Source organism: Stegodyphus dumicola, chromosome 4, assembly GCF_044657685.1.
Source record: "Stegodyphus dumicola isolate Sdum_Otavi_A_Nest chromosome 4, ASM4465768v1".
Classification (NCBI taxonomy): domain Eukaryota; kingdom Metazoa; phylum Arthropoda; class Arachnida; order Araneae; family Eresidae; genus Stegodyphus; species Stegodyphus dumicola.
In genome coordinates this window covers 227,511,769-227,537,725 of record NC_140771.1, presented here as the reverse complement: position 1 = coordinate 227,537,725, position 25,957 = coordinate 227,511,769, and the positions used below count along the sequence as shown (strand labels likewise).

Here is a 25,957-nt window from a genome sequence, read left to right as displayed (position 1 = left end):
AATGTGTGGTGTGGACTAATGCATGACCGAGTCATTGGGCCTTTCTTTTTAACAGAAAAGTCGGTCTCATCAGTTGTATACTTAGACATGTTGGAAAACTTCGTATTTCCACAACTAGAAGAGCTTCAGCCACATGTCTTTTTGAACAAGATGGTGCACCACCTCATTGGGGTACCATCGTTCGTAGTTCTTTGAATGACCATTTTACATGAAGATGGATTGGGCGAGGAGGTCCAATTCCTTGGCCACCCAGATCACCTGATATAACGCCGCTGGACTTTTTGCTTTGGGGAATTGTAAAGGACGACGTTTACAGGAGGAGGGTGTCGAACATTGATGACCTAAAAGCCAGAATTACAACCGCAATAGCCTCTGTGGATGCCGACATGCTTGCCGGTACCTGGCGTGAAACTGAATATCGACTTGATATTCTCCGTGCGACGAAGGGGACACACGTGGAAGTTCATTGACAAGGGTCATGAAACGTTTTGAGTCTATCTAACCATTTATGTTATTAATTTTAATCTATCCTTATTATTTTAGGAGTTATTAAACATCAAAATGGGTCCGACACTTTATAAACACCCTGTACTTCCATTCATGAAGACGGTTACATCCAATGAGTCAGAGCACTATATATGTTAACTAACCAGTTATTTTATGTTACGAACCTTTACTGTCACTTTTAGCTTTTCGTTTTCCGGCTAAAATGCAAATTTTAGCTTTCGTGTATCTAAGCGAGAGTTTGATATTGTTTTAATCAAGCTTGTTCCGCATGCTGATGGCCACGTTGCTAGTCGATACTCTTAGATAGCATTCCTATCTGCAGCGTTGCTTTAGTCTTACACATTGGGCTGCCACGCTGGTGTAGGTTAAAGTCAAACTGTATGTATCTCTGTGAAACCTTTGGCTAGATAAGTCTTAAGTTTTAATTTAAGATTCTACTTTTTAGTTCATACCATAAATCCTGGTTATAAATTTTAGGAATAAATTAACTTGAATTTTTTATACAAACAAATAGAAATTATATTTGCTTTGTATCTAACCCTTTGCACACGAGTGGCTGATTTGGAGCTTCCACTCGAGCGGCGCCGTTACGACGCCCGTAGGTTTGATGCGCCCTCTCGATGTACGCTACATCGGTCTACAGCATTTTGGAACTCTATCTCTTTATTTTAAATGCGCGATAAGATATTCTATCTGAAGTACTTTCGTGGACCAGGCTCAGCTTGCGTTCTTAGGCAAATATTTGCTTAGTTAGCTTCAGCATAGCATTAGCTTGAAAAAGTAAAATGTAGCTTTAAGCTTCAAAAAATTAAAGCTATATTAGCTTTCCGTTCATATAGCCGAAATCGTCTCGAGCTGCTGGTTCGCCAGAGAGAAAAATGGCCTCTAATGCGAAGGGCTAACCTTAAGCTGAAACAGAAATAAATTAAAGAAGGCTTAATTCAACCATTCGAAACTGAAATTATTTTAGTAACAGAGGCGTTAATATCGGTGGGAAAGGTAATTAAAATAATTTTTAAATCACAAAATTTATACGTTTTATTAATATTTTAGTAGTCATGACACTACTCGACATCTGAAATTTATTTTCAGTGTAAACTATTTTATTAAACGTATGAGTTTTAACTAAAGCTATCCTAAAATATAATAAAGTCAATTTCTGAACACAAATTTCCACTATCAATTATTAGATTTAATACTATGTCTAAAGAAACGTAGTTAGCAAATAGTATAGAGGGGCATCATTCATTTTGGATTTAGCAACCAGCATTAGAAAGATAGCGTCTAAATTTCTAGAATTTCCGATCTCGAATGAAAAATTGAAGTTTCTATAATAGTAATAACAAGTTGTTTCTGTTAAATAATTAAAAAATAAGCAATTATCCTCATCATTAAGGCTTGTTGATCCCCAGATTCCAAAGTTATCATGTCCGAAGAAACCTTGACGAGTTTTTATCGGCATAAAAATCTCGAGGCCAGATAGTTTCTGTATTTTTTCCCTCCCTCTGTTCATCTGTTTTATTCTTACATCTCTATTATATATATATGTTCTGTCACGAAGGAGGAAAAATATGAATTGTTGGTGAAATATTTTCTTTTGTATTATCTTGTTTCGGCAGTCACCTTGGCTGTTTCTGTGGCAGTGTTTTTTCGGTTTCTGTTTCTGATTTTATCAGTAAATATAACTTTGTAGAGATTACCACCTTAAGAAAGAAACTCACGCATCTATGATTTATCTATCATTTAAAAGAATGTCTCCTTTCCTGTTACTCAAATTGACTGCAAATCGTGCAGACTTACCATAACTTATAGCCGGCATGTACTAACATTAATTTCTATCTAAATGTAGTATTTGTAAGGCATTTTATCGAATAATGTTTTTCTTTAAAGAGCAGTTGACATTCCAGGTTGTGTATACATGAGCATTTATTTATTTATCTACAAAGCCGTGTCTTTTTTGTATTTAACACTATTAGCTATTTAACTCCCAATGCTTTTGAATTATAGAAGTACTTATATTCTAATAAATTCCATTTTTATATAATATTTCTGGAAAAACTGCCATAACGAGATATAGAAGAATCTATATAGCCGAGATATGTAACAACCTGCACTAACAAACATATGAAGAAAGAGCGAAAGAAAAGAAAAAGTACACACACTGGGCCAATGGAATTAGAAACCTTTGAGAGTTTCATTTGAATGTGTGCTAGGGATGAAGTATGCGAATTTTTTTCTATGATGTGGGTTACACGTGGTTAGAATTTTATGTATAAGTAAGGTGTAAGAGTGTTTTTTACGATGAAGGAAGTAAAGTAGGAGAAATGACAAATCTTTCATCATGTGGAAAGGGGCTTATTGTTGGTGCCCGTTTAGCAGGAGCTTCGCTTTCGAAGACAGCAAATTTCTCTGGGATCTCAAAAGCAGTCATATCAAATATTTAAAAGTTGGAATCAGAATTCACAGTCCTTCTCTAGAAGACGTAACTGCGGTTCGAGCACAGTTTCCAAGAGAGTGATCGGTGTCATCTCCGATGAATTTTACAGCAGAACAGGGACTCTACTATGCTTCAACTGACACAAATCGTCAAGCCGAACATCAGATTTCAGCTCGAACCATGCGCAGAGATTTGCAGGTCGAGAAACAAGACACTGGACATCTGAGGATTAGAAATTGGTAATGTGGTCGGATGAATCCCAGTAGATCTTATTTTGCACTGATGGAAGACGTCGAATTTGGTAAGAACCCTATGAAGCCATGAAGTCATTTTGCCTTTCTCGAGCTGTGCAAGGGCCTGCTGGGAGTATCATGATATGGGGCACGTTCTGCTGACATAAAAGTGGTGCCCTGGTGTTCCTCGATGGTAAACAAACAGCCATGAGATACCTAGATATCCTGGCAGATCAAGTGCACCCTGCAATGTTGCATTTTTACCCTGATAGCGGCGAATACTTCATGGACGACAATGAAGCTATACATCGTGCCAGAAGTGTTCAAAATTGGTTCGCTGAGCATCAGTCTGACTTCTAACACCTTCCCTGGCCACCATACAGCCCGGATCTTAATCCCATAGGAAATGTGTGAGATACGGTGAAAAGACGCATCCGACATCACTCCTTTCTTCCATCTAATTTACAGGATTTAAAATACCGCATAGCCAATGCATGGTATTCTCTTTATGTAAATGCACTCTAGAAGCATGTAGGCCCGATGCCCAAACGAATGAGAGCAATTATCTGTGCAAAAGAAGGTCCAATATAATATCGATTTTGGGTTTCTAATTCATTTTCCAGTGTGTGTGTGTATTTGGTTAGTGAAAATCGTGTTTTTTTTTAGGCAGAGGAGAAAATATTCAAGTTATTGGCATTGAATTCTACTCGGAGCTAATGATTTAGCTTGGCAGATTATTATTTCGTTTTTACAGGTAAGTATTACATATTTTACAGTGTAAAAATTTCATCTTATATATTCCCAGGAAAAATAATAGTCTGTGAAAGTTCTGTCTAGATTTAAGTACTAATAATCACTCGTGCATTCCAACAGTTAAAATTTCTATTGTTGTATGAGGTTCTCCTTGTGATTTTGTAAAAAAATCTGATGTGGGCAATACATGTCTTCCTTGTGTAGCGTATTAAATTATGCATATTTTTACTGAATTTCATTTAAATTTATTTACTCGAATTATTCTAACTTGATTAAGGGGATTCCTACACCTTAAACCCCCTCATGATCTTCGAATATGTGACTGTTGCAGGAATTGAGATATTTTATTTATTTTAAAAGCAATTACTTCCAACTTTTTACAGCTGACTGCATAATATAGCTGCTTTGGAAAGTAGTAACCAGAAAGTTTGTGTTGTCACAAATATTTTTGTAATTTAATCCTCCTTGTGACAAAATATTTCTCCATGTTTCCATCTTGCGCGCATGATATTTTAAAAATGGCTAATGGTACATACTTGAAATTGGATGGAATTCTTTATATGGGCACTGTTTTCTAAGTGCACTAACCAACAATCTGATGAATATTTTAGTATTAAAAATTTTATGGACGAAAATATTACAAATTTTTTTAATAAAATACATTTTATAAACTCAACTCCAAATAAAATAAAAATTTAACAGGAAATTTTTAGAATTTTAGGTTCACAGTAGTTTCCAAATGTTATAAAAGCTATATATTAAATATGGAATTAAATTATGAAACAGAATGTTTTAAACTGTGCGCGCAAGTTGGAAACATGACGAAAAATGTTGTCACAAAGCGGATTAAATTATAAAAGTATTTGTGGCAACACAAACTTTCTGATGACTATTCCAGAAAGCAGCTATATTATGTAGTCAACTGTAAAAAGTTGATAGTAATTGCTTTTAAAATAAATAAGTTATCCCAATTCTTGCGACAGTCACCTATTCGAACATCTTATGGGTTTTAAGGTGTATGAGTCCCCTTAACCGATCTCTCGAGGTATGTCGAAAATTACATCAAATATTACAAATTGTGAAATTAAATATTTTCGTCAATTCTTTTCGCAAGGAAGTCAAACTTCTTCCAATTTTATTTTTTCATAACGAGTATAGAACTTTCCCAAATATAAGTATTGGAACCAAGAGACCACATTGAAAGTTAGATTTTTGTTATTTTTTTTTTTTTTTTTTTTAATTTGACATTGCCCAAACATGAATATTTCGGTTATTTAAAATATTTCTGCAACTCGAAGTATATGACTACTACCAACAATTGCGAAAATAAGGCCAGGTAAGCGGGGTGTTGGTCTTATATATATATATATATATATACTATATATGTATATATGTTTGGCACTGCCGATTGAAATAAAAAAGACAGGTGCTCAACTAGATGTTATAGTGAGTTACGCGAGATAAAAAGATTCATGCATACGTACATAAATAAAGAAGTTACGTAAAAAATTACACATTAAATACCTTTTATATCCATGTTAGAATCTGTTTTGGAAAAAATAATCTTTTATTCTGTTCGTACAAATAAGCAAAAAAATAAACCATCGAGATGAATTCGGGAACGGTCAAAATTGATATTTCCTTTGAAGTATGATTTGAGATTAAAATACTTCCTTTACTTCGTACAAATAAGTACAAAGATAGCAGCAATTTTAGTTTAAAGTGAGAAATTTTGCTGTCAAACCCTAAAGGAACATTTGCCTTTCTGTGAAGAAATTTGTCAATGGATAAGTATTGATCATGACAGGTTTTTAAGGTTTCTCAAACTGAAACCTATGGGTATTCATGAGATATTGCAATTTTTTTTCATTATGACACTTTAGGAGCAGTACTTCTGTGGTATATATTCATGCTTTTAAACATAACATAGCATAACATAACATAACATGCTTTTAAACATTTAAAAACATACCGCTAGCCTTTTCCAATTTATCTTTGAAATATCGCATTTAAAGTTTTAAAACTGCAATAAAATAAATATATAATAATTTTTTTGTTTTAAAATTACAAATGCGTTTTTTCATTTATGTAGTTCAATGTGATATAAACTATTTCAGAGAAAAAAAATTAATTTCATTTTCTCACAATGTGGTTTTAAAAATATTTATTGTCGAAAATAATATGTAAATATCTTTTTCTAATTTTTAAACAATACTGGAGGGGGTTTATCCACAGAAAGTTGTTATAAAAAATCTGTCATTATTTTAGATGAAGATCTACTGGGCAACTCTCTCTCTCTCTATATATATATAAAACTGCTCCATTATTGTGATAAGACTGCGTTATTATTGAAAAAAGATGTCTTGGGTGAAGTAAGTTGCAATGGATTGATGTGGTTCTCCTCATCACAACCTGAAGATAACTTGATTGCCTAATTAGAACGATGGATGCATAAACCAAAAAAGTTGCAGACATGGCCTAAATAATTTTATTTCTGGATAATGCACTTTATGACTGTGGGTGTGCTATGCATCCCCCAATTTTGTACAAATCACATCTTCTTAAAGGACGAAAATTAGAAAAGTAAACTCTGTGGCAAGGCGACACAAGTGTCTGGAAGCAGAAGAGAAAACAGAAGGAGAGTTGCGACGCAATTAAGCTTTTATACCGCACTCCATTTCAGATCACATGGCAGTTTAGTGTACAGGTATTTGGTTCAGATTTCATCTATAAGTTCGCAATACAGATTAGGTGACGGATCTTATTCGTTTAGTTAGAAAATTCATTGCTCTGTTATTTTTAGAATGAAGTCAGGAGTTAAAGGGCTATTAATTTATTATTTGATAGCTGGATTTTATATTTTATATATATATATATATATTTATACATATGCATATATATATATATATATATATATATATATATATATATATATATATATATGCATATGTAGAAATTTAAAACAAAGTAAATTCTAAATCATATTGACCATTGAAATAATACTTCGGAACAAGAAAATATTTTGCAAATACGATACTATTGTAAACTAATAAATATTCCAAAAACGTCAAACGAACCAACGTTGTATAAGTACGTTGAAACGTACAACGTGTTGTTAAAACGTCATGTTTTCAACGTGTTGTTGAAAAAAAAATCATACAAAAATTAATGATAATTAAAAAATAATTTATAATTTTACTTTAATTTGCATTTATGTTTAATTTAATTGCACTGTTATATTTTTTACCATTTCCAGTGTCACATAACTTCCTTTATTCATTCAAGTCCTCAGAATCTGGCTTCTTTCATGTCTTTAGAAAGCATTTAGTTTTAAATATTATTTCAAATGATATGCATATATATATATATATATATATATATGTACATACATACATGAATACATTTTTGTTTGTTAATATTCTTGTCATAATGCCTTAAAATTTTGAGCTTCGACTTTCAAATTTTGAATTAATTTCTAGAGTTATAAGGTATTTCTCCAGCCTTCTTAGCATGCCTTCGTAGTGTAGTGGTCAGCACACTCGGCGCGTATTCGAGAGGTCCGCGTTGCGAGTCCCTACGAGGGCATTGCTCATTTCTTCAGCTTCCTGCTTTCAAAATATCTTAACGTCTCTCAGATTCATTAGTTTTTTTATTCTGGAGATTTGAAGAAATGAGCAGTGCCTTCGCCGAGACTGGACCCTGAACCTTTCGAATACGCACCGAGTGTGCTACCGTTACACCACGAAGACGTGCTGGAAGGAATAAAAAAATACTTTATAAATTGCTATTTGAAATTGTAAGTGGTTTACATGCCTTCGTTTCAGTTTTTTAAGTTTATTTAAATTCTAATACTCATTGTTGAATAATATGCATTATTTTATTTTTATTCTTTATAAATATATAAGCAAAAAGATATTGATCTGAGACGTATAAATAAAATCGTACGATTATCGTGGATAACAAAAATTATAAAAGAATACTGTGAACTAGGTGGGTATGCCGTGTAGAAGGGCAAAGCGATAAATATCCCGCTGAGAAATATTGTTAGCACTAGTAATGTAATTTTCATTCTGTACGTACAAAAATGTATACTGCTTTAAAAAATTACAAAAAGAATAGAAACAGATTCTTACCCTGGGCTAGTGGGCTATTTCTTCGAATTCAGATATTTATTTGTTTAGAAGCCGAACAAAATCAGTGTTTATGCGCCTCGAAGACATTTGTGTTATTCATTTAAACAAGAAAACAATACTTGTGATATTTAATGTTTATATATTATAAACAATAAAAAGAAGTTTCAAGTTTTAATTGTGCATACGCATTTCGAAGTATTGGGAATTTTGAAAGTAGTGGCTGTAATTATTATTTTTATTAATTTTATTAAATTTTTTCCAATGTGATTTGAATTTGTAAATGTAAAATATGTGTATTGGTCAAATCAATACTGACTTTTCAATTCCATATGAGCACACTTTCCAGCTTGACGATCACTGAGAACGCATTCTTTTATGCCCGCTGGAGTAGTGCTCTATTTTTCTTTACGTCGGAATTACGGGGGTTGGACAAAAATATGGAAACACCTTTAAAAAAACATGTTTCTTTGCTTAATATGGTGTAGAAAACCCGTTGGCATCCAAAACAGCTTGCAGTCTTCTCGGGATGGATAAATACAGTTCCTGTATGTTTGCCAAGGGAATATTATACCATTCTTCCAGTAAAACGGTGGCAAGTTCAGATAACGATGTTGGCGGTGGATAACGAGAACGCACTTTCCGTTCAAATGTAGACCACAAAGGTTCGATAATATTCAGGTCTGGTGACTGTGGTGGCCAGAAGAGATGGGTCAACTCATCCTCGTGCTCAGAAAACCAGTCCTGGACAATGTGAGCTGTGTGAACAGGGGCTTTGTCGTCTTCGAAGATACCATCACCATCGGGGAAAAGTTTGTACCGTGGGATGAACTTGATCGGCCAAAATGTTCACATAAGTCTTGGCAGTCATGTGCCCCGAGTGTTACAGCCAAAAACATCGCGGCAAAAACATCGCAGACGAAAATGTCGCGGAGAAAACAACGCAAGGCGAAAACGTCGTGCTACAAAACATCGTGGGAGAAAATATCGCAAAGAGAAAACATCGCAGTTCTAAAACATCGTGGTACAAAACATCGTCGTCGAAAATAAAGCGGTTCAAAAACATCGCAGTTTAAAAACATCGTCGTCGAAAATATCGTGGTAGAAAATAAAGTATCTACAAATCATCGCATAACGATAACATCGCAGACACTCTTTTTTCAGGCATGCTTTAATAAGTGTAAATGGATATTCCCGTAATGATTTGTGAGCACAAGATGGAAAGAAGGAAAATTTTTACTTTCAGATTTTTTATTAATTAATAAATTTTTGCTGAGAAAATAAAAAGGAAACTTAAGCATAAAAAATTAATGCAACTTATAGCACTTAATAGAGTTTTAAACCGACATAGTTTGTAAAGATCTTAAGTTTTACTAACGTTTATTTTATTTTAAATCTTTACTATCACTTCTTATTTTCTACTTCCGGCCAGAATTATAAGCGTTAAGGTTTTTATGCAAAGTTTGTCTGGCGAACGCCAAGTATTTAAGTTGTGGCTTTTTGCCAAGCGAGAGAGAGGAAGCAGTGAGTCGAAGCAGGCCGCTTACCTTAGAAGTTACGCAGTTGCTTGTTGCCTTCCAGGCCAGAGGTTTTAATCCTCTTGATAAATTTTAAACGTATTGTAGTGTTCACAGTTCTCTGTACTACATACGCTTCCTGTTAATATAAGGCCAATCTTCCACGTTTATTATTCTAAAGTTAAATTAGAGTTTAGTTTTATTTTTATACTTTTACGTTTTGACCCCAAGTAGCGGGTCGGTGTATTCCGAAGTATGGAAGTCATTGTAAATAGAGAAAAATAAAGGGTTTTGTATACCCTTCTTGTGTATCCTGTTTACTTCCCACAGTTTTGAACATAGCTTTAGTAAGCTCTCTGTTCCGAGTCAGGTCCATGCATGTTCCCGAAGAAGGTTAGAAGGAACATTGACCCTGATAAGTTAACTAACAAAGGCCATTAATAAATCATTTTTATAAAGTTTTTACTGGTAATATTTCATGAAAAGTATAATCTATAAGTTAAATTTAATTTTCTATGCTTAAGTTTCCTTCTTACGTTTTCAGCAAAAATATATTAGTTAATAAAATATGTGAAAGTAAAATTTATCCTTCTTTACACCTTTCGCTCACAAATCATTATGGGAATATCCATTTACAATTATTAAAACCTGAAAAAAGCATGTCTGCGATGTTATCGTCATGCGATGATTTGTAGATACTTTATTTTTTACCACGATATTTTCGACGACGATGTTTTTAAACTGCGATGTTTTTGAACCGCTTTATTTTCTACGACGATATTTTGTACCACGATGTTTTCTCTTTGCGATGTTTTCTCCCACGATATTTTATAGCACGACGTTTTCACCTTGCGTTGTTTTCTCCGCGACGTTTTCGTCCACGATGTTTTTGCCGCGATGTTATCGGCGGACACCGCCCTGACACAGTTATCATGGGAGACCACGTGAGATCGTTATCGTGAGAACCACGATATGGCTGCCCAAACCATAACAGAACCCCCGCCATGTTTCACTCTTGGCAACAAGCAGTCTGTATTATAGGCTTGAGATGGCGTTCTCCAGACGTAAACTCGGCCAGAAGTGGGAAACAATGTGAAAGAAGACTCGTCAGACCATATTACTAGCTTCCACTGCTCTATAGTCCAGGCTTTATGACTTAAACACCACCTTTTCCTGTTACGGGCACTAGCATCACTGATGAGTGGCTTCTCAATAGCAGCACGGCAGCAATTCCTTGTTTATGAAGCTCCCTTCTAATTGTTTTGGTACTCACAGGGTTCGGTAACACAACATTCATTTCAGCAGTAACTTTTGCAGCTGTGGTCTTCTTATTTTTCGTCACAATTGCCCTTAATGATCGTCTGTCACGATCACTCAGGAAACACTTTCGTCCGCGCTGTGATTTAGCAGATGATGTTTTTCCGCTTTTCAAATATGCGGAATAAATCTTCGATACAGTACCTCTTGAAACACTAAACACCTCGGCTACCTTGCTTACGGAAGCACCTACCATACGTGCTCCAACAATTTGCCCACGTTCGAAGTCTGTTAACCCTGACATAATGCAATGACAACCTGACATAACAGTACTCCGACAACAACTGAACTGTTTAGCACATTTACGAAGTTGTATAGATGGCGTCAGTAGTCAAAAACGCCAGCGCCACCTACATATTTCATTAAAATCAATCTTTCTTTTCAAACATACATTTCACAAGGTGTTTCCATATTTTTTGTCCATCCACTGTTACTTATCATTAAACAATAAGTCTTTATATAGCAATTCTCCTTAATCTCGTCGTATGAGCGTAATTTTTCCCAACAGGTGGAAGAATCCTTTCACATTAATCCTAGTTACTGTGTGATGAGTCCCATGTGTGAAATAAATGAAAGAGGTTGGAAATAACTTTAATAAATCCACTAGGAAAAATTAATAGGGATGTATAGTAGTTTAGAAGAGAACCGTATGCATGCCGAAATATATTTGTAAAGATTAGCAATTAAAGTAATTTATAAAAACAGGCATCTCAACCTAATTTTATAGAATTATAAACTATATTTCTGACTTGTTTATTAGCCTTAACAGCTGTTAGATATTTGATTAGGCTAACAGAATATAACAATGTCAATTAAGAAATTGACCATGCATCTTTTTAAACAATACCTTTTAATTTCATAAGAGTAATCAAATTAATATTTTCTATTTATATTTGTCATGAAGAAGGAAGAAGACTGTTTTTAATCGAAATAGTAATTACCTATTAAACTAAACAATATATTTCATTAAAGTGTTGTCTATATTTTCGTTCATTTTTGCATTTAACTGCAACTTTTTCTTGGCAGTTTAAAATTTATTTTTACCATTTGTGTTTATTCATGCTGTTTAATTTGTGATTGTTTGACAGCTACAACAATACCTGTCAAACAGTCACAGATGGGAGTGAAAACAGGGAAAATCATTTATTTATCTAATAATTTTTTATTTTAATAATTATAATATCCAGGAATTCTGATTTCCTGGATATTAAACAGAGAGCACGTTCAAAGTTTATAAAATTCTATGGCATATTTAGAATAATTTTTTAATTATTATCCTTGTTTCTCCTCACTATTGCATTTTTCTTATTTATATCTGACGTGGAATTTTTTGTTGCTTTATAATCATTACTTGTTTAATCATTAACCCAAAGGGCGTTAGCTCAGAAGGACTCTTAATTTCGTTTTGTCACTTTGTGGGTTTCACTATAAACCGCGTTTCACTTTTCAGATTGTTGCCACCAAATATTAGAGTCCTGCATTATGTTTAAAGAAATTAAATAATGAAGAATCTGCATGAATGTATGTATTTTCTCGCACTGTGAAAAAGCAAAGGTATCTAGAGACATCAAATTTTGAATAATGTAATCCTCCATTCGAATATGGGCATCTGGAATTCCAAATTTGGAATTTGGAATTTATTTTATTATCTATTTCATATTTTGTAACACTTCAAGGAATATTTGATTAAAAAACTCAACGATTTCAAAGCGAGCATTGACAACACTGTAACAAAAAAAAAATAGTTTTAGCTCTAGCGCGCGAGACTGTGTATTGGAAATTTTAAAGATTTGTTCTTTTTAAACCTAAAAGCTTTCAAATTTTTTCTATTATTTTGATTTATACTTTTATTTTTTCTTAATGTTTCTGTCTTGCTTCAATTTTATTGTTGCTTTTAAGGGTATATATTCACTCCACTTTTGGAATGGATTTATTTTTAATGTTTCCTATGTAGATCTGAAGTCCCTAGAAACGAAACAGTCAGTGTGGGTAATTTTAATACTAAATTATTATTAATTACCTATTAGCACTGCTTCATTTCTTGTCGACCTTTTTTTCATGTCGGAATAACAGGAACATAAGTTCCTTAGATAGGAGTTGACTCGCATTTCGTTGTATTCACAACTGGTCAGACTTTTGTAATTTCTTATTATTCCCCAAAACACACTAGAGCCATCTTCCTGAGGTAAATGCCTTTGTGAAAGACTTTCTAACGTAAACTGTCTTTTATTTACATTATACGAGAGAAAAAAAACACGAATGCATCCGTGTAGACAGTCCATTCACTGAATTAATATTTCACTGATGTTATTAAACATATTTCTAAAGCATTTGTCACCATTTTAGTAGTTTATTACACTAAACTTGAATAGCCACAAAACTGAAAAAACTTATTATGAGTCAGACACGTGTGGCATTCGCCATTGGGCAATGACCTATGCATTACCAGGAATAAGTTTGCCAGAGTTTAGAGATCCACTTTCTTATTCATGTCGATGTCTGTATGGGGATAAGGTAATCGTTGCTGTAATGACGATGAAAAAATATAGCGGCAAGGATTACATTTTGTGATGTTCCCAAGAGTGAGAACTGCACGTGCAACGCACACAATCCCCAGACGTTAAGTAACTCAATTGGAAGGGCTCTATTAAGCTAAATCGTGCATTGCGAGTGAATTGAGTTCCACCGGCAGCAATGCCGGTAGCATGTATCCGACTAAGGTAATAATATGTTGAATCATGGCACACAGGTGGAATGATTTATTACGTCTTTAAAATACTGTAGGAAGTCTGTAAGATCTATTAACCTTTTCGTGGTCGATTAATTATACAGCGTAGTCTAATTTAGATTGTCAGCATTTGGCAAAATTTTTATCAATGATTTTTGTTTTTTTCCTTTCACAGTAGAGAATAAGAGTAGACAACTTTCATCGTTGCTGGTGCTGGACAGTAATTGCAAACAGTGTCACTTCTAATTGTCTGATGCAAGGGTCAGACAGCTTTGCCAAATGCTGGCATCTTCTGTAATGATTATTAACCTCACGAAGTGCTTTGGTATTCTTTATTATCACTGCCAGAAGCTACAACTAAAGAGGTCTGGATTTTAGATATTTATTGCAGACTCTCTGCGGGTAATTAAAGAATATAGCTGCATTTGTGTTAGACATTTTTATGTCAGTGGTGTTAGAAATACCTATCATTTTCCATTTTCCCAGGAATGAAGCATGAAAGTTCTACATCGGATTTTAGGATTTTATCCTTTATAATTGTAGTGATTATATGGGCTTTAGGATACGACCGCTTTGTTTGTGTGCTCATAACTTACGGCAGAATGTTCTGTTGAACACGGTTTTGATTCCATATATGGGTTTATGTCCATCTTAAAATGTATAACGTACTCATCAGACCAGCGTTTTCTGTACCCTGTAATATAAGAAACTTCTGTGTATTTTATCATTTTGTTTATGGTGTATGATTGGAATGATAATTAGAATCTACCAGTTTCTACCACATGCTTCGTTTCAACTGACGTGGCTGTCAAAGAGAAAACACTCTGACAGTAATCAGTTTCAAGACGTTATAGAGTTTGTTTTTCTTTGGTAGCATAAACTAGCACCAAACTTCTAGCACGTTTAGCGAATTATCCATCTATCTGAAAAGAGCTACAGAGTCTTGAAAAGGTTGACATAAACATTTTACTAAAATCTGAACTTGAACATAAAGGCACCTCTGGTGCTCACATGAACCACCACAACTTGGCAATAAAACTTAAAATAACAGTCGAATTCAATGTTTAAAACTAAGACTAGTAACAGAAGCTACACAAAAGAATTAAGGCGAAGTTGCTCAAACTTCCCATCAGCGTAACTAATTAAATGTCGCCAATTATAAAGAAAAGCTTAATAATTAAAATTTAAATCCTAATAATTGGTTAAATTAACATAATGGAACCTTGCAATGTAAACTTATACAGTAAAAACTTTCCTTTTATTTGCACCAAATTTTTCATAAAGAAAAAATCAAATTTTTATGAATTTTATTACTTTATTAGCTTTTTTTAGTACCTATAATATGCTCACAAAACTGAAATACCACTTAAGGCAATCAATATCCTTCTGGATTGACACTGGAATATAAACATTCTACCTTATTCTTTTTACTAATGTTTATATAAGTTAACAAAATATTACACATGAATGAATTATTTTATCACACCTAGTTAGTTATCATCGAAAGGACCGTGTACACATTTACCATGGACCATGGATTTTGGTGTACATGTATCAAATTCGATTTGAATTTGATATTACGGTACATGCGAGCTTATAACTTTTCAAAAGCCATTAATGAATTTACTGAGTTACTTAGACGTGTATATTCCAGATTCTTTTATAAAAAATTAAGGGTTTGTTTTCTTTGCGAAATACTATAGTAAAGAAATAACTGGAGTCAATAACAGATGAGACAAAGTGTAGCATTTTTCCAGCATTTAGAAGATATTTAAAATTCCAAATTTAGTTCATATTTTTGACAAATCTGCGGCTAGCTACATTCACCTGATATTTCCTTCGACTTACTTTTTTTATCAGAGCATTTCGTGACCCAAACAAACCTTAAATTCTTTTCAAATGAACTTCCAGTGTATACATACAATACGTCTAAGGTTGAGTAAGTGATTAGCGAAAGATTGCGTGTGATACAATGCAACATTAAATGTCGAACAGCAATGAATCTGTGATTTTTTAAGTGCAGAATCAATTTATGTCCCAAACAAAACTCTTAGAAGTGGAATGACCTTCAACTTCTTGAGCCAAGCACCGATTAGAAAGTTCGTGAGCTAAGCCTAATGACAGGCTTTAGTAGCAATTAAAGAGTAATATTGTTTCACTTACCCTCCCGGAAGATCACTTTATTACTCAATACAGACCACAGGAGAATATCATTACTGAGTTACTGTGCAGCCCGTAAAACGTATTCTTTACACGTACTTTAACTCATTCATTGAAAACCATAATTTACATCAACTATAATTAGTGCTCCATTTCTTTAGAAGGTATTAGTAATATAATACATAGCAAATGAAATAGTAACCATCTATTTACGACTGAAGCGTAATCATCAGTTTAATTAATCGCTATTTCAAACCTTGAACAATGAGAGGACGATTTTCTAGTAATACAAGAGGATACTTCTTTTATTAATTTTCGCTGCGTTTCTTGTTTACGGAAATATTTTTTTTTCAAATTTCACTTAACGAGTATGTTTTTCACTCTGTAGATTACGTTAGACCTGATTAAAAGATAACCAGTGTACGTTTTTAGATTCCATATTATAGAATGTAGTTCATATGAAATTCACATGTCTTGCACAGACTTTCACATGTCTTGCACAAGTTTGCTTCTGATTGGTTATTTTCGTTTCTCATACGTTCTCATTCCAGAATGCTGGAACTTTAGATTCTTGTTTTAGGTCGACGAATTCATTTTAAATTTGGTTTTATTGACGTATCACAAAACTTATGAACTGAAAAATTGACAAACAATTTGCATAATCTCTAGAAAGAATTAAAAGACATTCGGTAAATCTTGGATGCGCGCAATATATGCAATTGCAGTTTATATGCTATTGACTGTTCTAAAACATGCACACATCTATATCAAAACTTTTAATTTCTGATTTGCAGTGACCTAAGAAACCAATCACCATGTACAAGCCTGAATCTGAAATCAACTGAGGACGCTTTGCGCAAGAAATACAATATCTAACGTAAACAAATAAATGTAATTGATGCTACAGTGTTAGCCGACTTCTAGATGGCCTTTGTTGAAGCAAAACAACTACTATATCTGGTACTTTTGTTTACATTTTGATCTGATATCTGGTACCAAGTTTGAATTGCGTTACGCAATATGCTTAAATCGTCTACATGAGTGCTGGCTAGACAGCACTGCAGAAAGCTTTGCAGTGTGGTCAGATCCATTGAAACTGGACGATGCACTAAGGGCTAATAACTTGTTCCTGAACGTAGTCCAGTTTTATCTGCAGTTAGGGATAATATATACTAGCTCAAAAATATACAAGGAATGGCATTGCGATAGAATTTGAGTGTCGGTTTGGGAGAGTATGACTGATTAATATACTGAGGTACAGGTTCTGGTTAGTGATACCATGGTGAGAGTTCCTTAATGAAAAATCTGATGTGTACACCACATGACTTCCTTGTACGGAATGTTAAATTATATGCATTTTTTCTTGCATTTTATTTAAACTTATTAGATTGAATTAAATCTACTTCGCCGACAGCGCATAAACCACAATAGAATAAATGCATTCTTTAAAATTCACTTTGTTTACCATAGCGACATTCTGGCGCTAGGTTTACTTAACTGTATAATATTTCGTTCATATTATAACTCAGAATGCACAAAATTTATATCACTTAAAGAATTATCTAATCGTTGCCACATGTTCTATTCAAATACTATAATAAAGCTAGAACTATGTATAAAAGAAATTAAGCAAACGAAACAAAAAAGAAACAGTTTTTCACAGACGATTGAGTATTTTTCATCCAATTAATTCAGTTTTCACTTCGCGACAAGGCAAAAATACATAAAAACTCAAAATATCTGTATTAAAAATTACGAAGTAAATCTTAAACGCTTATTTACTCGAAAAAATTCCAGAAAGGATTAAGCATGATTTAATTGGCAATAATAAATGAAGGCGTTATCTTTGTTGTTGCGAAGCTAAGTTTCTCTAGATTGGCAACAAATCCGCTACTCAGCTGTTTCAAATGTAAACAAGAGCAATGGCCGCCATCAAATTAGGCTTAGCGGCACTTAAACAATTTTAAAATTGTTGATAATTCTAAAAATACTGCATACAGATTTACTAAAGGTATAAAACCCTTAACCGGAAGATAAAAGCAACATAATTCAATCATTTTTAAAGCAAAAAATGTACAATTTACAAACATATAAGAGTAAAGAAACTGAGATCACTGAGCCGGGTAACAGAGTGGATATATTTATAAATATATTTATATACATTTGGCGCGGCCGATTGAAACCAAAATACGAGGTGCACATCTACATGTTATAGTAGTCTTATATACAAAATTTCAACATTCTGAGGCTACTCGTTTTTGAGTTATGCGAGGTACGTACGTACGTACGTTCGTACGCACGTACGTACATACGTTCGTACAGACGCCACGAAAAATTCTCTTCAGAATTCATTTTAAAGCAGTTTTTTAGTTTTTTTTTGGAGGAAAAGTGTCTTTTATTCTGTCCTTACGTACAGATATCACGCAAAAACATCGTTAAATTGCATTCGAAAGCGGTCAGTGTGGATATTTTCGTTGAAATATGCTGCCTGAAGCTTTTCGCGATTACAATACTTCCTTTTTACTTCGTACAAGGAAGTAAAACTGTTTTAAACCCTATGTTTGCTTTCTGTTTTGGAAAGGGTGAAGAATATAAAAAGCATATAAAGGTGAAGCATATAAGATGCGATGTAAAGATATTTACGGATGTCACGCCTCATCCGATCAGACCATTGGAAGATCTCTAAATGAATGGAAATATTTGATACATCAATATGCCTACAGTCTTCTCAAATCCCCCTATTGAACACGTATTCGTATATTGTAAGCTTATTCCCTAACTGAACGCAGTTGGCTATTATGGAGCGACGAAATGCAATTTGTATTTCTTTATTATAGAAAGTAGGTCTAATCTATGCTGTAAAGAGAAGTAGAAAAATCCCTCCCAGGATTATAATAACGAGCTGTCATGGCGTTTCTATTGCTACATCAAAATTCAAATTTACATTCTTTATGAAGGTATTAAATTGCCTAAGCATTGATAATTACGTGTCCATCCTTTCACGCGTATTCATGCCTTTAAGCGAAGAATATACGTACATTAGGTACTTTACAACACTTGATAGTGTGTTAGTATCATAGTGAGTTAGTATAAGAATTGCTAAAATTTTGTTTCTACACCGTTTTCCTTTTGGTTTTAAAGCAATACTGCATGTAAGTTCTAGTTTTATACAAAGTTTGCTAAACTGATCCAGTGTTGACGAATGTAAAATAACTTTTTGTAATATATATTTAGTTGTGAATTGTTACGGCTAAGTACATGAAGTCTGGAATTCTCCAGAATCAAATTATTCTTTACTAGGCTTCCGCTAAAAAATCTTTTTCAGGTCACTTGTAAAGTTTGGGCAGTTGCCTTTTTATGATGTAAACCGTTATGCATGAATTTTCGATTGAGAAAGATGTCATGTGTTAGAGAGTAAGCCCCATCTTGCTCTCAGATATGAAACAAAGCATTGCTGCTATTGAAAGGAAAATTGTGATTGCTACGAATGAGGAAGTAGCCACTATGCAAGAAACATATGAAAATGAGTTACAGAATGTTTCTAAAGAAATCTCTGCAGTTAACAGGACACTGGAGTAAGGAATTCTAAATGGAGTAAAGAGTAAGGAATTCAGAACTAATTTCCCATTATTGACTTTTAGGTAAATAGTTTCCCTTGCTTATTTTACTTCTGGGATGCATAATCATGTATTTGCGGTTATAAGGGTATCCCGTGGATAGAATGCAAATTAGGTAAAAAAGATATCAAATGACAGACGAAAAAGATTTACACATTCACCTACTAAATATTTCAGCTTAGTCTCTAACTTGCTGCTGTAGTTGGTAATACTCTCTGAAATAATGCGCTGATTTTACAGTTGGCTATGTAGAATTTTAAGACTTTATACTAGTTTCCAAGCGGCTTCTTCCAATGAAAATTAAAAGTTTTATTCCGCGCCTGACGTTTCGAAAGCATCGCTGAAATTGAGTGGTTGAAGATCGCTGCGGATGCAGATGGCAGTATGCAAATATGGTATATTTCAGCAAATCACGATTGACTCTCCTAGCCTATTCTAATTATTCAGTCTTTGTATATGTCAGCGTTCTAAAAGGTCTGAGGAGGCTTATTTAAATGCTGATAGAAAGTATTTATGACTTACGTAGGAAATTTTAAGATATTGTGTCGATGGCTGAATAAAGACAATTGGCAGATAGTGAAAGATGACGTGCTGTGGGGCGCATTGGAGCAGAGCAGTCAATCGAAGATGTTGCCCTATTCTTTGATGTTGATCTTTCGATAATTCTCGAAAACAGAAACATTACCAAACAAATCAAACAGTTGCCTGGAGACGTGTGCCTGGTCGACCATGAGTTACTACGACTTCTGAAAATTGGTATGTTGCTTTAGTAGCCAAGCCACGAGCAACATCCACAACTGTTACATCCAAAGTTGCAGCGTCATATGGAAAGAAAATATCTGCCAATACTGTGCGCCGAAGACTTCATATCACTGTTTAAGTAGAGACTAAAGAAGATCCAAGTACAAAACACCAGATACCTAGTCCAGAGGGGCAACATTAAATAAGTGTCGTTAACATCTCAATTGGATGTCTCATATTTTCGCGGCGTACTGTTCACGAACGACTCCAGACCTGGCCTGGAAACAGATGTAAAACGTGTCATGGTCTGGACAGAATGAGGCACATGAATTCAAGTCCAGAACATCATCGGACATAACGCATTTAGAGCTATCAGCATCATAGTGCGGGCTAAAATTTCAATAAGATACCTCACCCAGGTATACATCTGTAAAGGCGGTTCTGTTAAGGCTGCATGTTATCGGGATAAAGTCCTACACTCTATTGTGAGACTCTATGCTGTAGTAGTTGATCCTCATTTCCTTCTTATGGATATCAATGTTCGCTTCCATGATGCCAATACCTTTAAAAAGTATCTGAAGAATGGAACTTTTCTCGTATGGGTGGCTGCCATATTCCTCCAAACTTAATCCTATTGAAAATCTTTGGGATGCCTTCAGGCTTTAGCTTGCTTGCTATTATTGCTTGAAAATTAACTATTGTTTTCAGCTTTCTGCATAAATCTAGCTTTTGTTCATACATAAACACATTTGCAACCTTCATGTGCAATTTGTCAAAGCTTTATTTTTCTATTTTAGCTGATTTTAATGTCACATGCTTAACTTTTAGAAGCCAGTGCGCCAGAAATCTATTAGGTCACTATTTAGCAGAGGGCCTTTGACTTTCTTGATAAGTTTCCCTTATCAAGAATGCTTATGAAATATTTAATTTCATATGTACTTTCGAATCAACTGTGGTTATTGCTATCAAGAGTTCTTATCTATTAAACAGATTTTTGTTTAAATTTTGAATGATTATTTTCTACTAGTAAGAAAATATTCAGGTAAAAAGCTAAAATTTACTAAACCCTCGAATTTGTGACTATTTTAGCATCTTAAACGCTCGCGGCTAGGTTCCAGCTAGTACCTAGAATATAAAAAGTATTGCTTTTACTTCTCAAATAATGAGATTTGATGAAGAACTCCATCAGAATTCATCAACTGCGAGCTTCCTGATGTATACATGCAGAGTTTTGCAATTATTCATGCTAATATAGTAGAATGGTAATCAAATTCCTTTCGTAATAATGATTATTACACATAGTATGTGAGATGAATTGCGCATTAGTAAGTGAGAGGAAAATGTCATTATGATAAATCTGTCATTATCTTTTTGAATTTAAGGCATTTTTTCATTATTCATCCTAAATAAAACATAATTGATTCATTATCTCCTAATGGTTCCGCGTGGGAAAAAGTGAATGTAATTAAGTGGAAAAGAATGTTTGATATGCCACCTAACCATACGTTATCACCTGATCTTTAAAATTTTGCATTAGCTTAGTTGCTACAAGTGTATATTTAATAAGCACTTTCGAGACTATAGGACAAGCAAATCCATTACACTAAAAGGCGTAGATTATTGCACACACAGGGATACGGCACGGTACGTAGTAGATTCAATAGTATCAGGCCTCTGCAAAAGCTGCTGTACAGCAATATAGTTATACTTCTATATTTATCTCTGTATGTAGTATTAATAAATTGGAACAAAAGAATGCTATTACATATATTTTTTCACAAAGAGTATCTATCTATCTATACTTCTGTAATAACAGAAGTGAAGGGTTTATTAAGTACCGGGTGATCAAAAAGTCAGTATAAATTTGAAAACGTAATAAATCACGGAATAATGTATATAGAGAGGTAAAAATTGACACACATACTTAGAATGACATGGGGTTTTATTAGAATAAAAAAAATGGTTCGGTATGGGTTGGATGTACCACATCTACTGCTATCGGGCCTTTTTCCTTCTAGGAAATGCGTGATTCTGGTTTTGTAACTGCTACCGTGACGGGTGAGAGGTACGCCGATATGTTACAGAATGGCATCGTCCCCAGCCTGGCTGATAAACACCTGCTGGAACGTACGATTTTTATGCAGGATGGCGCTCCACCCCATATTGCTAGACGCGTGGAAGATCTCTTGCGCGCGTCGTTTGGTGATGATCGTGTGCTCAGCCGCCACTTTCGTCATGCTTGGCCTCCTAGGTCCCCAGACCTCAGTCCATGCGATTATTGGATTTGGGGTTATCTGAAGTCGCAAGTGTATCGTGATCGACCGACATCTCTAGGGATGCTGAAAGACAACATCCGACCCCAATGCCTCACCATAACTCCGGACATGCTTTACAGTGCTGTTCACAACATTATTCATCGACTACAGCTATTGTTGACGAATGATGGTGAACATATTGAGCATTTCCTGTAAAGAACATCATCTTTGCTTTGTCTTAATTTGTTATGCTAATTATTGCTTTTCTGATCAGATTATTGCTTTTCTAATTATTGCTTTTCTAATAAAACCCCTTATCATTCTAAGTATGTGTGTCAATTTTTACCTCTCTATCTACATTATTCCGTGATTTATTAAGTTTTCAAATTTATACTGACTTTTTGATCACCCGGTAAGTTAATATTTTTTAAAATCTTAAAATGTTAAAACTTTTCTATATGGAAAACAGCTGATTATGAAATTTATTTCCATCATAATATTATCCTTAATATTATAGACTGGGATTTTTATGTTGTTCAGTGCTATATGTAGTCATTTTAGTGTTTCAGTTTTGTATTGTTAATAAATTCAAAAACAGTTATAATAGCAGAGTAAGTTTTAAGTGAATCTTCAAATTAAAGGCTCTAATTCGTATCCATATGTAGTTATATACTATTTTGCATTTTATGTAAGGACATACATATTGTTACGAAATGTCCAGCTGCGGTAAGATAGCTTCTCCGCAAAGTGTGTTTAGGGTTGCCAGATTTGGCGCTAAATCTCCCACTTGGCGACAAAATTGGCGCTGTGCCATAGACGGAGCGAGAACATTCTAGAACGAATTCTTACCAGCTCAAGCACCAGAATGCTCTAGAAGGCAGGCCATAAGCTATATAAACCCTGCCTGTACTTGGAGTAGCAGTGTATCGTCAGTTTATGATGAAGAGTATCTGGAGTATCGGTAGTATATTGAGTTCAGTTAGTAGTGTCTTTAGTTTAGCGATAGCTGGACAGCGATCGGCCGAGTCGGAATCTGTAATTTAATGCTTTCTCGTGAAGCTGTCTTCATCGTTATAGCCTGATAGCTTAAAGGCTGTGTTTCTGATTGTTTCAACTTGTTTATCGTAGTTTCTTTAAGACATGATTTGATTAAGACATGATTTAAGACATGATGAAAATCACTTTTGTTATTGTTTAGCCTTCTACGTGAATATTTTCTAATATCGTACGTCTCTTGGAATCTTGCAAAGAGTTTCGTAAAATCTGAAATAATCTTCACGGAATTCCGTTCTCTGTCGTGTTTTCTGAATTGGTAAAGAATATTGAATATTGTTCAATATTCTTTACCTACATATAATACATCATTGAAATATTATGTGTAAATATTTCAATTCCTTTTTTCATTGTTGTAAAACATTGTCCATTGTTTTCTTTATTTATGTGTTGCTTTAAGGTACGTTTTGTATTTGTGATCATATGTTTTGTATATATAAGTGATTGTTTCATATATGAAATCGTTGATCTATTGGGTTCTGAGTGTGGAAGCTTTTAAATTGCAAAATCATCGCTCATATGGGATGATTACTCCCGACACTTCATGCTACGGTGTCCGCCGATAACATCGCGGCAAAAACATCGCGGACGAAAACGTCGCGGAGAAAACAACGCAAGGCGAAAACGTCGTGCTACAAAACATCGCGGGAGAAAACATCGCAAAGAGAAAACATCGCAGTCCTAAAACATCGTCGTCGAAAATAAAGCGGTTCAAAAACTTGGCAGTTTAAAAACACCGTCGTCGAAAATATCGTGGTAAAAAATAAAGTATCTACAAATCATCGCATGACGATAACATCGCAGACATGCATTTTTCATACATGTTTTTGACAAACATGCTTTAATAACTGTAAATGAATATTCCCATAATGATTTTTGAGCGCAAGATGTAAAGAAAGATAATTTTTACTTTCACATTTTTTATTAACTAATCAATTTTTGCTGAAAACGTAAGAAGGAAACTTAAGCATAGAAAATTAAATGCAACTTATACTTTTCATGAATAATTACCAGTAAAAACATTATAAAAATTATTTATTAATGGCTTTTGTTAGTTAACTATGTCGGTTTAAAATTCTGTTAATTGCTATAAGTTGCATTAATTTGCTATGCTTAAGTTTCCTTCTTACTTTTTCAGAAAAATTGATTAGTTAATAAAAAAATGTGAAAGTAAAAATTATCTTTCTTTCCATCTTGCGCTCACAAATCATCATGGGGATATCCATTTACAGTTATCAAAGCATGTTTACGAAAAGCATGTCTGCGATGTTATCGTCATGCGATGATTTGTAGATACTTTATTTTTTACCACGATATTTTCGACGACGATGTTTTTAAACTGCGAAGTTATTGAACCGCTTTATTTTCGACGACGATGTTTTGTACCACGATGTTTTAGGACTGCGATGTTTTCTCCCACGATGTTTTGTAGCACGACGTTTTCGCCTTGCGTTGTTTTCTCCGCGACGTTTTCGTTCGCGATGTTTTTGCCGCGATGTTTTCGGCTGTAACCCATGCTACACAGATTCGTGCTGGTATTACACTAAATAAATATGTCTCCCAGACCACGGTCAAGTTGTTGCTATCGTTAGTCCTTTGTCAACTGTGAGATTTAATATCGCGTTCTCCTTGAGATATTTTCTAATTATTTATTGTGTTGCGTGTCGTAAATGTTATGATAAATTGTTAACTCCTTCCCGTTTATCCACAGTTCTCATTTAGAGAGATATTAACAAACCCGTAGCCTGTAACGGTATCAATCTGTCTTAGAAATTTGGTGTCTATTAAAACAAGGATCTATCTTATGGTACAGCAATATAGTTATATTTTAATGGAATCTAAGCATTGCCGCAACAACAACGCAATTCTTTAATGTAAATTTGAACAAAAATAAAGTTTTCAGTTATATAAAATAAAATAATAAGTGATTCTGTACCAGACATGCAATATATGGCGTTAAAATAACTTCTTTTAGTTTTGATAACGCTGCAAGTATTCAGAATTTTTTAAATTACATGCATGTTATGAATTATATATATTTTTGATAGCTGTTTAATATACTACTGAAATATAAAATGTGTTTACTGTTTCTTGATCTCTAATTTTTTTAGATTTTTACAATAAAGTAGTCTTTCCTTCCGGAGAGAGGTATCATCGCTTACTGCTAAGCATTTAAAGGTTGGTTTAGTTTAAAAGACGACATAAACATGGAATGTTTTTCTACATGGCAACTCTGAGGGGAGTACCATGTACAAGGCTGTATGGGAGATAAATATTAAAATAAATATTAAAAGTCTCATGTTTTATCGAGTGACAATCCTTGCCACAGATGGTTTATAAATAGTAAAATAACGGCCACAAATTCTGGAAGGATTATGCTGATGAAATTTCTGTCACCATTTATTTTTAATTCATCTTTACACCCTGATTAAAGGGCACCTTCCTCTTAATATTTTTTAAGCATTTTTTTTCTGGCATGTAGATTATTAAGCCATAGTAATAATTAAGA

At 34.1% G+C, this 25,957-nt stretch overlaps 1 protein-coding gene across 2 annotated transcripts in view; it reads left to right on the top strand.

Moving 5' to 3' along the window:
* The window catches only part of LOC118184327 (metabotropic glutamate receptor 3-like), a 150,714-nt gene that overhangs the window by 58,570 nt on the left and 66,187 nt on the right, over positions 1-25,957 (top strand). Inside the window, exon 2 of one of the 2 annotated variants that reach the window (XM_085816065.1) lies at positions 3,844-3,931. The exons of the other annotated variant lie outside the window; for it this stretch is intronic. The gene's annotated coding sequence lies outside the window, so the exon portion shown is untranslated. The remainder of the gene's footprint in view (positions 1-3,843; positions 3,932-25,957) is intronic. 2 annotated transcript variants of the gene reach the window in all.